This window comes from Aquila chrysaetos, chromosome 1 (genome assembly GCF_900496995.4).
Source record: "Aquila chrysaetos chrysaetos chromosome 1, bAquChr1.4, whole genome shotgun sequence".
Classification (NCBI taxonomy): Eukaryota; Metazoa; Chordata; class Aves; order Accipitriformes; family Accipitridae; genus Aquila; species Aquila chrysaetos.
Window position 1 is genome coordinate 54,523,897 of NC_044004.1, and position 17,962 is coordinate 54,541,858.

Below are 17,962 nucleotides of genomic sequence, written 5' to 3' on the forward strand. Positions count from 1 at the left end.
TCTTGTGAAATAATGGCATTCAAACTTGCGACTGCTCCAGTGCTGATTATTGCCTGTCTTTGGTCACAGGCCAGTGTGATCGTATAGGGAAAGTCCTCATTTATGATGAAGAGAGGAAACATTCTGGCAATTTTTATTTTTAAAACTGTAGTCATTGGCAGCACTCTAAAGTTTGGAATATTATGGGTATTATGAGTAATCCCAGGATTGATGGATTACTGAGCAGCATGAAAGTGAGATAGTTGAAGCTGTGTGGTAACTGCAGTTTATTGAACAAATCTCTGCATGCATGTGTTCTGAATAGTACATTAATGACAACTGGCTTGGAAGGCATTTAACAGTATCCTTCAATGCACAGGGACTTCGTTATGAAGAACACCATTCCCTGAAGCACTGGTGTATGTGCAAGTCTTTAGTAAATATGTTTGGATCCCTTGAACTGTAAGGAAATAAATTGCTCCAGGCAGCCTGCTTCTTCTGGTGGGGTTTTAGAATAGCCTCATGCTTTCCTGCGTGGCCTTTCCAAGGCTTGGGTTCTGAAGTCAGGTATAGTCTGTGCAGATCAGAAGCACAGCTCCTGTTTCTGTGCACTGTTTGTAAATTGGAAGTACACCTTTATGAGAGGACAGAGAGGTATTTTTGAAGCATATATAGTTTAATACTATTTTTTTCAGTGTTGAAAATCCATTGATGGCTAAGTGTCAACAGAGAATGAAAGACTTGTGACTTGTGAAGGTAAAAAGGGATGGAAAACTTTGATTCTGTAAATAGCTGAATAGAAGTCTTATTCAGGGGCAGGTGTCACATAGCTAAAAAGTGAACTACATTGAGTAAGGTATGACTTATTTCCTTCTCTTTGTAGCCCTTATTAGAAGAAAATAAAAATAACACACAAATGTCTATAATTATAGTCAGGAGATGCAGTGCTAAGGAAGTAAGTAGTCTTAGCTTTCTATCCAATGCTATCACATTGTAGTATGTATATGGCATACACTATATGATATACCAAAGATCATTATGTCATCTGCTGCATAAATTGCACATCTTAAGGAGGATGGAGGAAAAGCAGTCATGTCACTGGGAAATGCTAATCTGATAATAGTTTATGCAGCATTATCAGTATTCTTCCCAGAGGACCCGACAACCTTACTAGCTAGCTTTGTAAGTTTATGAGTTATTCTAGAAATGAAGCACAGCTGGTTGTGGGATAAGGTTTACAAAGAGCTGAAGTTCAGAACAACAGACAAAAGAAAAGGCAGAATTTCCTTTTGCATCTGAAAGAGGAATTTTGGGAAGTAGAATGCAATTACTCTAATCAAATGGCTGAGCACAAAACCCCATGTGCTTTCAACATTAGTGGGTTTTATTTTAACTTAAAGCAGAAAAAGAGGAGGTTGTGGGGGGAAGGTCTAGCCTTTAAAAAGAAGCATGCCACCCTTACTGTTCCAAATGCAGCTATTTTTTAAAGATATTATTTTGTAGGAAGTGAGGTGCAAAAACATTACGAAGAGAAGCATATAGTACATTTGTTCACTGTATATCAGCTAAAACTAGTCAGGCAATATGAAGGAATGTTTAGGGATTCCTTTATAAAGCTGTCAAAGGGAAAGAAAACACTAAATGAACCATTCCTTCATATTATTTTTTATAAAATGGTGATGACTGGAAAAATATAAGTACAAAAAATGCTGAGAAGATTGAAACATAGGAACATCTAATGCAGGTGATGAGATTTGGTGGCAATATATTGCAGGATTATATTAGGATTCTTTTGCTAAAGATGAGATGACCAGTCAGACTAATAGCATATAGCTTGCTTGCTTGGATGTCTGAAAGTGGAGGATAGATTGGCTTGTGGTGTTGTGATAGGAGCATTTGGAGATTGCTGCTGACAGAAAGGAACTTGATCTGCCCCAAAGCAACAGAATTAGCAACTCTAGTGGAAGCAGCAGTGAATAACTTAGAAGATTTGCATGTAGAACCAACACGGAGAATGCAAAGCCAGCTGAAAGCAATCAAGCCCAGGAAAGGTACTTTTGAAGTAGAGGAACTTATTTTGTGTTTGTTTGTAAACTTAAATTGGTCCAGCATTATAACTGACGTAGCCTGAAAAAGCAAGGGTAATAATCAAATTCCATCCCAAATCCAGGAGGTGAGTCCCCAAAACACAAAAAATAAAATGGAAAATAAATCAGCTCTTTTATAGATAATATATATAATATATTTACTATTATTCTGCACAAACTGCTGTACTCTAGGCCTGGCTCTTATATGGACCTCTGCCTAGCACCACCTAAAAGGGTCCTCAATCCTCCCTAATCACGGGGTAGCAGCAAGAAAGGCTGTAGGTACTCTGAGTCAAGGGCAGCTGACCAAGCTTGTTTGAAGCTGCTAGAGCTTCCTCTTGTGTACAGTATTGTGGCTCCCCTTACCTTGTCCTCACCTGGGAGTAGGAGGCACTCTCAAGTTCTCAGAGTTCCCCTGAGTTCTCCAATGATCCTGGACCCTGTGCCCAGAAGATCCAGAAACTCCCAAAGCAGAACCCAGATGCTGCTGTGCAAACTGCTGTGCGTGTTGGCTGCCTCAGTTTGCTGCACTTTCATGTTCTCTGTGTTCTCACAAAATGAAACAAAATATGCCTCTGATCTAAGTGCATAAACAAAGGGTTACTGGAATTAGAAATTAACTTCTCAGATTATACCCTAGTTAAAGGCCAACCTTCTGGAAAAACATTGGACATGCCCACTGTATTTAAAAAAAGTGACTTGGGAGGGACAAGGGTTGCAGTTTGTGTCCATGTTGAGGTCCAGCCAAATTCCTGAGAGCAGGAGCAGTCCTCTGTGCTCCCTGAATAAAGATCGAGAGTTGAGGGTATTATGTCACCTGTGCAGTTTCCTGAATAAGCTATGCTTTTACTGCCTTTAGTTAAATCAGTCAAAAATATCTATGGTACCTATGATTAATCTCACCCTCCATTGTAGGGTTAAAATTAGTAAAGTGCAGCAGGTTGTATGCCCTGTCAGCATGTGAGACTGGAGGAAGACAGGAAGACATTTACCACTCTAAAACTCTGAAAGGGCTACTTGAAATGTAACACCTTGCCATATGAAATGTTGTCACCACCTGGAAATTCCTAGAGAACAATGGAAAAGTTGTTGAAGGTTATCTTTCAACACTGTGGTACAGAGAATTGACAACATTCCCAGAAGAAGCAGAGGTAATGTTGAACATCTGTCCACTCTGGAAAAGGTATTTCCAAGATTGGAGAGAGTGGGGCTTAAAACAAAGACAATGCCTATTTATGAAACTGTGTATTTGATTGTCACAGTAGACATGGAGATCTTAACCTGCAGGAATGGTTACAGCAACTGAATGGACCTCAGCTCCCTCTTACCTTATTGAGCAATGAGTATACTGAAGTGTATTAAATCATGATTACACAAAAGAATAGGCCTTTCTATCAGTCTTTGAAGAATGATACTGCAGAGTTTTGAAGAAAGAGATAAAGCAGAGTTTTCCAGGAGTCTTTAACAGTGGCTTGAGGTGTTAAAATCTGTGGTTGCTTAAACCTAGGCAAAGAAAATCATGTTGTCACAGAAAGTGGCACTGTATGGCATGGGGAAATTTTGTCATATACCCTGAGAAATTTTGGAGAAGAGTTAAACAGATGAGTCTTCTGACTAAAAATTTCTGGGAATGGGATTACTCACAGCTGATGGAACAAAGCAAAAAATATTCCATAAAGCATTGGATGAGAACTTTGACTTGTATAATAGGTAAGAATTTAAGTGTACCATTGGGTATTGTTTTTAAACACATGTGGTTATGAAATATGCAAAATTTAGTTATCAGTGTTTGAGTGCAGTTGCATTCAGTTTATTACCAGTACAAGAAAAATTAAAACCAAGAAAAGAATACTGTGGCATTTCCAGGAGAAGGTGTCTCCTATGAAACACTTTTACCTCTTAGTAATAACGCCCCCTCAGGTAGAGATGGATTCAGTATGATTCTGGATATAAGAGAGGAGACTGTATACAAAGAAGTATGGAGTGCAGATCTCTGTATGAGGATTAGACAAAGTCTTTGCTGAATAGCATAAGACTCGCCCTGATATTTTTTGCACAAAATCTTTGGCTCAGAGGTATGACTAAAAAAGGGAGAAGGACCTGGAAATAGTAGAACAAGAAACACACCACAAAGAAACATGGCAACCTTTATGCTTGCCTAGCATGCCAATAGACTTGTGAGTCTTATGAACACAATGCAGAGGCTCATGGGTTGCTGGGAAAAAAGTTAACAGCATTGATTTTAATCCTTTGATGAACAAAAGGGAAAATGCTAGAAGAGCTTGTTTTCTGCAGTCAAAACTGTAGTTGCTATGTGAAAGTTAGAGTTGGGCCTGAAGACTCTCCTAGAAGTGTCAGTATCCTTCCATTTGCTTACGTTGATTTTACCTTGAACTGACTAAATGCGAAGTAAAATCCATTTTGTCTTGTCCAGTCAACTCATAAGATCGCTCCAAAGAGATCATTCAAAGGGACCGTGAGGCACTTAAGTCCAGAGTTGGATTGGGTGGAGGTGACAGTCTGAGGAAGTAAAGCTGAGGGAGGATGGAAGGAAAGTCAGAAAAGAACATATTTCCAATATGTCTGCTATGAAACTAGGAGGAGGCAAGTTTTTCCCTTACTGCTGTTGCAGAGAGGCCCTGTCCATTTATGGAGCTAATGCAAGTTATTTAGTTAAAATTTGGTATTAGATTTGAAAATTAAGAGAGAGAGATGTGTAATAGCATGGAGTTAAAGAGGTTACTTACGATATTGCCTACATGGCCACCAGCTGTTTATTTCCTGTTTGTTTCTGCGGGAAGTTTTTCCCCTGTGAAGTTTATGGTACAAGTAAAATAGAACACATTCCTGCATGACTGTGAGTGCAGTTAATTTTAGTTGAAATGATCGATCCATGTGCACAACTGTGATTCTGTTTTGTATATATCTGTACTGTTGATTCCTGCTTGTATTGATTAAAACTTTTTCCGTTACATGGAACCAGATTCTTTTCCATGCTTATGACATGGAAAAATATCTTAGTCTTGCTCACTTGTTTAGGATTAAGGTTATCTTCAGATTTGAGGTCAAGCTGAATTTTTTCCCTTCAAGTGAAGTTGGCGGGGATTTCTGCTAGTGTCATTGTTATTTTCTGACTGTAATATGAGGACCAGTCTTCTCCTAGGATCATTTTGGAGTTTTATATAACAAGTTCCCTGCTATTTCAGGAACCCCAAACATTGTTTGTGATGCCTATGATCTTTTTGTGTATTGTTTTTGTTAGTTTCCTATGGAGTGTCAAGAACTAATTTCTACAGAGCAGGATAAAAAGCAGCCGTTCTTCAGACCAAGCTGTATGAAACACTTACTGCCCAGACCTTTGTCATTGTGGAGTACTAGATTTGATGACTGAGGCGTGCACTTCCAGCATCCATTTCTTATATGCAAGACACTAGATTAATTTTGATAGGACACTTTGTGGAGCAAGGTACTACTCTGTGTAAACAGAAGCGGCATTATCATGCCTCAGTATTTTCAGATGCACTGGGTAAATAGATACCTGAATATAAAGGCATCACTGTTTTTTATGGATGTGATGTACATTTCTCATGCTCTGTTGAAATGCCAGCTTCCCACACTAGGAAGCTTTTTTTGCTATTCTAAAGGAAAAAAAAAGAAAAAAACAAAACCCACTACATAATTATAGGTAGGTGTTTTCTATTCACTCCTATGTTGGAATGTTTTAAAATCCTCTGTAAGGGATGAAATACCACTTGACTAATCTTGGAGAAGATTCCTATAGATTTCACCACTCTCTAGGACTGTCTTAGTTGACTAGTGCCTTCCACAGAGGATTTTATTTTCTACTTATTTGTTCAGACTATTATTGAACAATGAAGGTAGCCTAAAATTAATCAGAATATGATTAGTTGATTAGAAAGCATTTTTCCTGTGCTGACAAGATGATACCTATCTGATTATCCTCTAGCTGAATGGGAGCAATGCAATTGAATGGCCTTAGTCACTGTACTTTTTAAATAAAGTGTACTTAAATGTTATTTCTCCTTTGTTACAGACTAATTCTCCCTATTGCTGCACCTTTTACTCTGTGCTTAGCTTGAACATGGACTCTTCCCAATAAATGTAGCTTAGTCTTAGCTGGCTATTGAGAAGACATGAGTGGCTTGTGAATCAGGAGTGCAACTGCATTTTAAAAAAAATCAATCAATTTTAAGACTTTGATGTGAAGACCATTAGAATCAATGGAATGTACTTCCCTGAAATTGAATGGGGTTTGCACAAGTACCTCTAATGATTTTCCTATCTAGGGTGCTTCCATTCCAGAAACTTAGTCAAGCACTTTTAAAACAAATGTTTGATGAGCATGTAGTTAGGGTATTCCTTCTTGCAACTTCTTGATAAAATTAATCCCCAGTTTTCTAAATGCATGCACTAGAAGTAATGTAGTAGCTAATGGTACCATGATTGATACCCCATTCCCTTTTGTGCATCAAGATATATCTAACCACTTTCTTGTTAACAGGATGGGAGAAAGAGACTTGCTGCAAATCCTTGGATGTGGCCAGGAGCCACAAAACATGTCCATATGCATTTCGGACATAAGGATCTGCAAGGAATCTTCATCACCACCTTGCAAATTTCAGGGCAAAATCAGAGAGTTCTGGGCAGTTCATGCTGTGGTCTGTCTTCTTTCCCTGGCAAAAAAAATCAGTCATGAGACACGGTAGCATTAGTGACCTAGCTTAAATTGTTTACTCCCTCACTGTGCATGCCCACAACGAACACACATTAATGTGAGCAAAGCCAAGAAGCTAGAGGTAATGCATCTCCAATCAGCATTTACTTTAGTGGATTTTCTGGTGGATTATCGACCAGTTTGCCATGGAACAATGCCACCAAGAGTGGCTGCTGCCTGGCTCCATTTCCTCCTGGCTAGACATATCCCTGAAACTATGTGAAGCCCTGGACCATGCTGTGTTCATCCAAAAGAGAATCCACAAGCTCAGAAGGAAGAAGATTATGATGATGTGAAGGCTCCACTCTTCATCTGTGCTTGTTGGACACATTTGGCAAGGATTATCACCAACTGACCTCCCTCATGCTGAGCAGCTGGAGGAATGATGTAACCCATATTTTGTGAAGGAAAAGATGAGTCAGTCTGTTCTTAGCTGTGATACTTAATGTTGTTTATCTTTTCTTTCCTGAAAAATAGATAGTACCTGGTAGGTTCTGGAAAAGCCGTAAGCAAGCAAGTACATCCTTACTTAGTTGGAAGATAGAAACTCTTATAGCATTGGTGGTTTTCTTCCCCTTAGATCTCCACATCTTGAAAAATTACTGGGGTCTGTCACCTTTTGTGGCCATCTAGGTCATTAAATACTGTCATCACTTCAGTTTTCATAGCAATTGTATACATTCCATTTACTTGTTTTAATTCTGTGTTTGAGCAACAGTGAGGCACAAACCATTGTATGCTATTACATACTTAGTCTCTCACTCTTTCTTTCATCTTTTGTAAAGATGGCCAATGCTGTAAGCTACAAGTTCTTGAAAAATATAGACACAAAAAGAAAAATGCTAGCAAATACTTAGTTCCTAACTGGGATTAGTGCTGGCAGTAACATAAACTGTTCGAAGCAGGAGAATGCTGCAGTGTATTTTCCTTAACAAAAGCCAGCGTCCAATCTGAATTCTATCTCCTCAGTAAGAGGAATTGCTGAGAGACAAAAGTGTTGCAGATTCTACTAAATTGTTACTATCTAAATTCTAAATTAATTGTTACTATAAAACAGTGCTGAACATACTACAAAGTTTACTATAGTCTTCCACCCCCCACAACCTACAGTGCTAAGGTTAAGTATTAACCTGTAGGTTAATATACAATAATAAGGTTGTAGAGCACTCCTGATTGTTAGTTGTGGCAGGTGATTATGCTGGGAACATTGCTGGGTTTGAGAGGTAGTTACCCGCTTATTTGTTTGCTAGTTTTAGAATCTAAATTATTCTTTTTTTAACTAATATGATGAATAAGATCTTTGCGTGCCATTAGGCTTCTTTATCTTGGCACTTTTAAGGAGGAAATTGGTACTCATTTACTTTCCTTTGTCTCCAAAGTTCTTACCAAATATAAAAGTCCAAATCTAGAGGTCCAAAATCCAAAATGAAAACTGAAATGCAAACATGTAGGAATAGTAGTTTTCTTTGCTCTCTCTTATGACCTGCAGATTCTGTGGTTGCTTTGAAGATGCTTAGTTACTCTCATGGAAACTAAAGAGTAGTTTTAGCTGCATGATGCTTATTTCAATCTTCAGAGCTGGCATTAGAAATGTGATTATGATACCGAATGTTGTGCTAGGGTACATTGACATATCATGCTCATTTTTTTATTTTTAAATAAGCTGGGTTGCAAAGAAATATTGATATACCTTTAATAGGCTATCTGTTACCATGAGAAAAGTGCAGATAGATAGCTGGATGATGAAATAGCAAGATAATAATCAGGAAATGGTTGCAATAATAATGCATTTCTTTTCTCCCCCCCTTCCTGCCCCCGCCCCCAAGCTGTTAATACAAAAAATAATATCAAGCTACTGCATCTTCTTGGGAAAACTATGCGTTTCAGGCACTGATGACAAAAAATTCCTTCTCTAATGCTAATCTTCAACATTAATTTTCTAAATTTGTCTCTGCCAAAATACCTGCTGCACAAAAAAGAATTTATTATTCTTTTCTGTTGATGTTGCTTCCCAGAAAATAAAACTCCTTTGTGTTCATGCCCATTTCTAAATACTGTACTTTTAATGGTGGGGTAACAGAGGGCAATAGCAGAAATTTTGTATAAACCATAATAAATTGGACAGCTCATTTTAGAGAGATCTGTTGCTGCGTTGAGAATGTGTGTTTCTCAAATCTCCTGTGTGCATCACCATCTGTTTCTAAAGAGTAATATACCTGTCTAGCCTCAAGCTATTTTGCCAATGACTCAGGCAATCGGATGAAGCATCCAACAGCTTAATAAAGATAGCACTGCTGTCTACTTCAACCAGAGGAGCAATTTAAGCTTTCAAATTGCAGGAAAGCATGAATTTCTGCATGGAAGCCGTACAGTAACATCACAGTCTTTTGTTGGGTTGGGACATATGAGGCTTGAAAATGAAAGCAGCTTCTGGACTGTAAAGTCACTAGTTAGTGGTCTGGCAATGTCTTAGATGCAGCAGAAAATACTTGTCTTGAAGGTCAAAAATCTTTGTTTTATGTAAAAGTTTACTGGTTAAATTAATCTGTCCTAAATAGGGACTGATGGTTATAAAAATGAGATATGCTATATCTTCTATGAGGCTGTTACAAAAGATTAGTTTGAAGGTAAAATTTAGCCCAGCACAGGGTTTACAGAGGTCACCTACTTAAGCCCTGACCCTGAAAGCCACATCTTAGACCTTATGAGATCTAAAGTTTTGTGGCTGAGCTTTGCATTAGCAGGATTTCATACATGGGGCGTTTAAATCCATGGAAATGTCACTGAATTTATTGCAATATTCCAAACTAAATGAAAGATCAGAATTTGGCCTTGTTTAACTGATGATATAGTCAATGGCCTGTTTGAATTCTCCGTACTGTATTACATGTGAGGTAGCCAAGAAAACACATTGTTTTCTGGTTAATGTGTGGATTTGGAAGTCTAGACGTCTGCATTTAATTCTTAATTCTGTCAAGAAGTATTGGTGAATCCATGAGCAAATAATTTATACAAAAATGCTCCTCTGGTGTACATGCTCAAAGAAGCAGAGATCTAAGATGTTGTCCACAAACATTTCTGATCTGATTTGCATACTTATTTGAAATATTTACAGTTCAGATGGAAATGTACTTCAGTGTTGTCCCTTCTCTGCAGTACTTCTCTACCTTTTATTCCAAGCTGAGATGCTACATGCACAGTCCTCTGGACAGTGGATGCATCGTAACTCCACAGCACACATCCACAAAGATGCACTCTACAGCATCCACAGTGGTGGATGCTGTCCGTTGCCCACTGTGTACTTGATAGTCCTTTGGTCTCTGTCTGCATGCTATTTTCCAAAGGTACAGTAGTCTCTGAAGAATTAGGTCCTTCAACCTATTGTGACAAAGCTGGCTTTTGCTTGATGACAAAAATACAATTCGCTTTTTCTCCCAAGGAATCAAGTTATCCGGTATATTTAGGTTAAGAGTTAAAACATCCACCAAATCTTCAAAACTTAAAAACATTTGTGAGTGAATGCTTGGATTTTTAGCTATGTCTCTGCTGTTAGACAACTCTGAAAGCTATTCCATCTTTGTGCTTCAATAGCCCATCTATTAAAGGAGGGGATTAGAATATGTTTGCATCAGATAGAACTGGTATGATTCTTATTTCTGCTACTTCTACTGTAACTCCTGCTACTATCAGTATTTATGGTACTATTCACAGAATCAAAACTTTCTGTGTCACAACATATACTAGTGTTTGGCCTAAACAATGAACTATCTAAGTAACAGTTGGACAGCAGCTGAATATAAAGATGAGGTTTGTATTGTTGAGAGAGAGACACTGTAAGTTATTCAGGAGGTCCTGAGCAGCGTGATGAGAACAGTATCCAAGCTGCTAACTCACTCCTGGTTTAAATAAGCATCATGAAAGGCGCTAGTCACAAGGAGAAATTTAAAGCACAATACATTGTCTTTGCATATGTTTATGAGAAACTTGTTCCATGCATAAACAGCAGCGTGAAAAGGCTGGAAAATATGATATAAAGCACTATTTGCTGGCATAATTGGCATAGCATATATCCATTTATTTTCAAGTGCAAGGTATTGAGATATTCTTGAAGTAAAAGCTGAGAGAATACTTAGGAAAAAAGGTGCTTTTCCTTCCTAAACACAATATGAATTATTTTGAATTGCATTATTAGAAGCAGTAGATCTGGTCAGATACTCTTTGTAAACTGGAGACTGATGATTTAAGGTACACAGTGGAAAGCACATTTTTGGATTCATTTGCCTTCAGAAACAATTATCAGTCTTAAACAGTCAAGAAGTCAAAACTATATTTAGGGACCTCTGCTCTGTGTGGAGTGATTGGCATGGTTTATAATGATGTTGGATGATAAAACTAATATTTATTTTATTCTGTACTGACTGAATTGTATTTCCTTTTTATATTCAGATGCTAGGTTTCTTTGCTCCTAATGCAGTCTCATAATGCAGTAGTGAACATGAAATCAATAGCCCCTATCTCAAGGCAGTGTAGGTCTTCTCTCCTTTACTCTGCTCTCCAGATTGAAGTATCAACAAATTATCCTATAAGCATATCATAAAATCTGTGCCCCTTGCACAGCCATCAAATAACTTGGTGACTAAGGACAACTATTTAAATCTTATGTGCCTCTTTCACTGATCTTGCTGAGGGAAGCTTTGAAGAGTACTGAGTATCTGAGAAATGTTTTGTTGTCCATAGGTATAGGGTGCTTGATAAAGGTAAAGTAGGAATAATATCATATGCTAAGGCACTATTAGAGTCTTGTTATCTGCAGTGCTTCACAGCTGCAGACAAGCAATGTGATGCCTGAGGTGGGGGTGAGCTCTCCCTTTGCCATGATATGTGCTGCTCCCCAGGAGCTTCTAGGTGAAGCACAAGTGGGGGTGGAGGAAGTGAGGGCCAAACCGCATGGATTCCCACCAGCCCCTCCTCCAGCAGCTAGCTCTCTGCCCCAAGAGGCACTTCCCATATGCACTGACAGAGTAATGTAATTAGTCCGAAGTAGGAACCAACAGGGACTTATATTTCTCTTTCTTCTGTGCTGGTCAGGTTGTTAGAACCAGGTTTGGGATTTAAGATCTTAGTGTCTTCCATATAAATTAGCAGAAGCTTTAAAATGGGCTTCGGTGTAAAAAAGCCCCAAACAATCAGGCTTTACTTGTACATTATTGAGCCTGCAACTGTGAACTTATGACTGAAATCAACTGAAAAAAAAATCTGCACTGAATTTCAGTAGGATTTGAATCTAAAATTTGATGGGTCAAAAGGCAAAAACCAAAAAGACAAAAACCAATAAGCCCCCAAACAACCGATAGGTTTTTTTAAAACATCATAGTAAGTATAACACATTTTACAAATGCATTTTAGGAGCATTTTAGAGGCCTTGATGATGACAATACACCTCTTGCTAGAGGGCAAGAGGAGAATTCCAACTTCATGAAATCAGTTTTCTAGAGCTCTGCAGTGTCAAACCTTTGATTTACAGCTTATGATATACAGGGCTTAAGTAAGCTTGTTGGGAACATCTATAGTGGAGCATAAGCTGTTTTATAAATCTATAAGCTGTACAAGTATACTGTAATGCAAATCAAAACAATATTGACGCAAAGCACATTGATTGTCCCTGAGCCACTACCAGTTTTAATAATAGAATTGCTGCAGATGCATGTTTGAAGTGGCTTTGTTTAAAGCCCTTGTTTTATTTACAGCGCAGATGAAAACTACTCTGCAGTAATAAGCTTTCCCTTCTTAACAGTGTGTATGTGTTTGTTGATGTTGGTTACCCCCAGGTTCCTGATTTTGAAAGCGACTTTGGCTTGATTCATTGAGCAATTTATGCACCATTTATATGCAGTTCCCCAAGTGTTATTTGAAGTAATTGAGTACATATTTTTATGATCTATAAAACAGTCCTTTAAATTTGTACACATGAGGAAACTCTTTATGATGAACCTAAGAGTAACCATCCAAGTATGAATAGCATCAAAAAATCAGGGGCAAAATTTTCCCACAGCACTTAAAGTGCTTAAAACTTCATAGTAATTCTTTCTTTATTGCAGTTACTTACTGTGTATATGATACTTCTCATGTGTAACATTCTAAGTGTTTTATCAGCAAAAGTGGCTATTATTTTCCCTTCCCACCCACCCCTTTTCACATATGGAGAAAGCAGAAGTAGAGGAAGATTAGGCAATTTTCTGAAGTGGTGTAGAACATCTGCCATGAAGATGGGAATAAAATTGTGAGAGAGCAGTGCAGATTCCACCTCTCCAGACACAAGACCCTAGCGAGAAGCCTACATACTGTGAAGGGACAGCGTGGAGAGGTGCCACTGGGAAGAAGGCTGTTGGGAGTATAAAAGAAGGAATTTCAATGACTGCATGTATTCCCTGAAAGGGAAAATATAACCAGACAGCTTTGATAAATATTTTGAGAGGGCATGACCTAGCTGCGTTAAAGGTCTGACTATGACAAGGAAACAAAAGTAATTCTGGTTTTGTTGTTTTTTTTTTTTTTTTTTAAATAAAATTAAACCCCATACTCTCAAGAACTTTTTCAGTTCAAATTTACAGCCTTAGAGGTTGTCAATGGCTTTCATTAAATATCTGCACGGTTCTCTGCATCGCCATTTTCTGTACTTGTTTGACCCTTCTGAATAGTTTCCACTACTACGTAACTCTCATGGTTTCTTTATGAATCATACTGATAAGATTCTATGTGCTAGTCTTTTCTCTTTGCATACTTTTTTTTTTTTTTTTTTAAATTGCTATCCTTGCACTTATTTTATTAAGAAATACAAGTGTAATATTCTTTGGGAAGAAACTCATTATAAATTTCCACTTCTTTACCAGTAAAATTTCATGCAAATAAACTTGTATAGATGCATAAAGAAAAATGTGAATGTGAATCCATATAGGTAAGGAAAGGCAGTATGTGTTCCATTATTGATTCTTTTCTTTTATTGCATTTTGTTTGCTCAGAAATATGGCTACCTGATGTTATAAAAAAAAGGAACTCTTTCTAAAATCTCTTTTTTTCCCCCTCAGAACCTCACTTTAATAACCTGGCAATGTTTTATGAAACTTATTCACTTGTGCTTCTTGACAAAAAAACCTCATCCCTCCAACAAATTTTATTAACCTTTCTGTTTCCAGGAAAACCTGGGAAGCTAATGTTGCATATATAGTCAAGAACTGGTTTAGGACCCTGCCTTTTTTACAAATGGATGGAAATGACACAGCTTTAAAGAGCAGAAATTCACCTGCTTCTAGAAGGATCTTTGTTTTGAAGAAACACAGCTGGCACTGTGAAAGAAAGAAATCCACAGCAGGTTTCTGCACTTCCTGTTATCTATCCATCTGCTTTCTGTGCCAAATGTGTATGACATCACAAATAAAAACATTGAATACAAACTGAGTGATGACCTGCTAGTATGGTTCCTACTCAGATAGGCAGGGACTAGGAACATAGTGCAGAAGCTTAGAAGAGGACTGCATTGATTAGTAGTCTTGTTGCCTTCAGGTGATCAGACATGGGTTGTCAGGATGATATCAGCTGATCAAGATGCTTAAGACCGAGTACTTATGCAATTCCTCAATGTATTTTTTCTTCACTAATCTGCTACACAATTGTTTCCTTATAAACTGTATGAAGGAACAACTCTAAGAAATCCTTGCATCTTAGTAAGCACATATGCTTTGCATTTTTATTTTTATGGTGAAATTTTAACACATGTTAATTTAAAAAAAAGTTTCAGATGTCCATAAGAAAAGAAAAATTTCCCACACTGAGAGGATTTATAAATTAGAACCCTACTGCATATCCAGCATTAAATGAAAGCATAATAACTAAACTGAAGTCCAGTGCCAGATTAGCATTTCATGTTTGAAGTGTATGACAGATTTATTACCAAATTGCAAATCCAAGAAATTAGTCAAGACTGCAAAAATTACTTAAGTGCATCATGGAGAGGATAATGTTTTAGAACCATGAATGACTTACCTACCTTACATTAGTTAGCTAATCCACATTTTCTTGATTATTACAACTGTATGCAAATTACACAACTAACGTGAAATATCAACATGTATGTTTGTGCACTTATCTGTGTTGGATGAGCATGGGGGATAACTGCAGCATTAAAAGGAACAATATTTTTCCACCCTGTGGCATGGTCTGCATTTGCATTCATATGTACATGCATGCCTATATCCAGTGCTTGCAAATAGGGTTACGGGTAGATAAATACCAGGAAAAGCTCCCTCAGTTAGAAATACATCCACTCAGTGCTGGAGATAAAACAGTATCTTCCTATTAATTTTTGATCTAGTATTTCAACACCAAGATCTTCAGTTAGGAAAGAATAGATTAGGAACATCTTAGATGTTCTTAAATCCACTGAGCTTGATAAACTGGATGATGAAATCTCAAAAATCTCAAAGATAACTATATTTGAAGTTAGTGGGGTGGATAAGATGATGGACAACCAGAATAGAGCAGATAGATATACTATTAAGAAAAAAGAAAAAAAAAAGGCAAAAAAGTAAGTATCTGTAGTTGCCTAGAACGTCAGAGGGAGAAGATTAACACCCAACATGTTTTTTGCAAGAATGAATAGCGCCATAATCATTCCATTTATGCTATGGGATGCTGACAGCCCTTGTGTGCAAGGAAAAACAACAGATAAAAAAATCTAAAATTCACTAGGGATTTTGTCTCTCATAACATTAGTATAATCAATTTGAGAATCCTAACCCATTTTAATCTATTATAAGTTTCTGTGTAAAACTGGCTGGAAAACTGTTCCCAGATAGCAGTTACCAACCTTGCACCATCAAAATGGGTGGAAGCTCAGTGGGATCTCTTCAGATTCCAGTGCTATTCAATATTTTTCCTAATGGCATGATTGATGAAATAAAGTATGCTTCTCACAGGTGCTGCTGGCACCATCCTAGGAAACCTGTCAAAATGTTCTAAGAGGTTTACTTCCAAAATGATCTTTACAAATTGGAGATGTGATCTAAAAACATAGTTAGGCTATTTCAGTACGTGCATGATATTACATTTAAGTAGAAATAACCAGCTGAACAAGAATGGGATGGAAAAGATACAAATGTAGTAATGTCCTTATAGCTGTACTTGATCATAGATTAAATATGAACTGTCAATGTGATGAGTATAAAAAGGTATAACCTACAAAACATGTGAATTCAGACCTGATGTAAGTCATGCAGTTCTCCTTCCGTCAATAATTTACTGTCTCGTACTTCAGGTCTGCATTTGCATGATGAGCTAAGAATAGAGGCATTTGCTTTTTGATATATTTCAGTATGTCAAGGCTGTTAACATACCTTCTCTTACAGACACACACATAACTAGATATTTTTTTTCTTATTTGAAATGTTATCATAGCATGAAATTACTTTATTTATTGAATTGCCTCATTTATTTTAGTTTCAAAAGAATATTAAACAAGTCTGCTAATCGATAACAGTAGTTAGTTCAGACAAGGGTGAACCAGAAGAATTATTTTAAAAGTCTGATGTAAAGTTATTGAGAAAGTGTCAGGGTTTAACCCCAGCCAGCAACTAAGCACCACGCAGCCTCTCATTCACCTCCCTCACAGTGGGATGGGGGAGAGAATCGGAAGAGGAAAAGTGAGAAAACTCGTGGGCTGAGATAAAGACAGTTTAATAGGTAAAGCAAAAGCCGTGCACGCAAGCAAAGCGAAACAAGGAATTCACTCACCACTTCCCATGGGCAGGCAGGTGTTCAGCCATCTCCAGGAAAGCAGGGCTCCATCACGCGGAACGGTTACTTGGGAAGACAAACGCCATCACTCCGAACGTCCCCCCCTTCCTTCTTCTTCCCCCAGCTTTATCTGCTGAGCACAATGTCATATGGTCTGGGATATGTCTCTGGTCAGTTGGGGTCAGCTGTCCCAGCTGTGTCCCCTCCCAACTTCTTGTGCCCCGCCAGCCTCCTCGCTGGTGGGGTGGGGTGAGAAGCAGAAAAGGCCTTGGCTCTGTGTAAGGACTGCCCAGCAATAAGAAAAACATCACTGTGTTATCAACACTGTTTTCAGCACAAATCCAAAGCATACTCCCATACTAGCTATTATGAAGAAAATTAACTCTATCCCAGCCAAAACCAGCACAGAAGGGCTGCATTATAAGCCTCCCACTTGCAAGGCTACATACAGATTCTCATTCCATATCTGGAAAAGTTGTCTTGTGCAATTCAGTGTCCACAGATCAAGCTGTAAAGGTCAGATTGACTACCTGAAATAATCAGGAGTAGTATTCAAGTAGTGCAATTTCTAATGAACAGAATTTGTGAGAGGACAAGGCTGATAAACTCTATTGTTGTTAAAAAGTACTGATGTGTTCAAGTTCAGTATTGTGATTAAATAGCATCATACTTGGAAGAATTTTGTCTAGCTAGAGCAAGAAGAGAGTGGATTGTTTTGCTTTACCTCATTTTTACAAATTAGTTTCATTTCAAATGTCCAGTTTAATTTTGGGTTTGTCTGTTTGGTTTGATTTGATGCTGGAAATTTTTGCTATCAGGTATGTTTATTCCTTGGTATAGCAATGTTGTTTTCCACTTGGCTTAGCTCAGACATTTGTAGCCATATTTTAGCTTCTCACAGTGTGATTGCTGATAGAGTGCCTATTCATATAGTGCCTGTGTATGACCCAGGAGGAGAGTATATTGCATCTTTCATGGGACAAAACAGCAGATAATAGCTCTTGAGCTTCTGTCTCCATCTCCCAGCACAGGACTCTTCCTGTGCTGGCTGGCCTGTACCATTAATGTTTTAAGAGATAGCCATCAGGCCTTGAATTTAAGTCAGCACCACAAGGTCTTGGTTTGTTCCCAACATCCAAATGGACTGGAAAACACAGTTTAGATAAGAAAAAAAAAAAAAAAAAAAGAAAAAGAAAAGAGCTCCATCTTACACAATTGTTCTACTTCAAGTGCCAACATTTCTGTCTCAAAACTGAAATCTGGGAGTTGAATTAGTTGTACTAGGAGATCACAGCAAATGATTGCTCACAAGAGTGTTCTTTGTATGGGCCATTTTAGAAAGAGAAAAATAAGCAGGTTTCCTTCTTCTGGA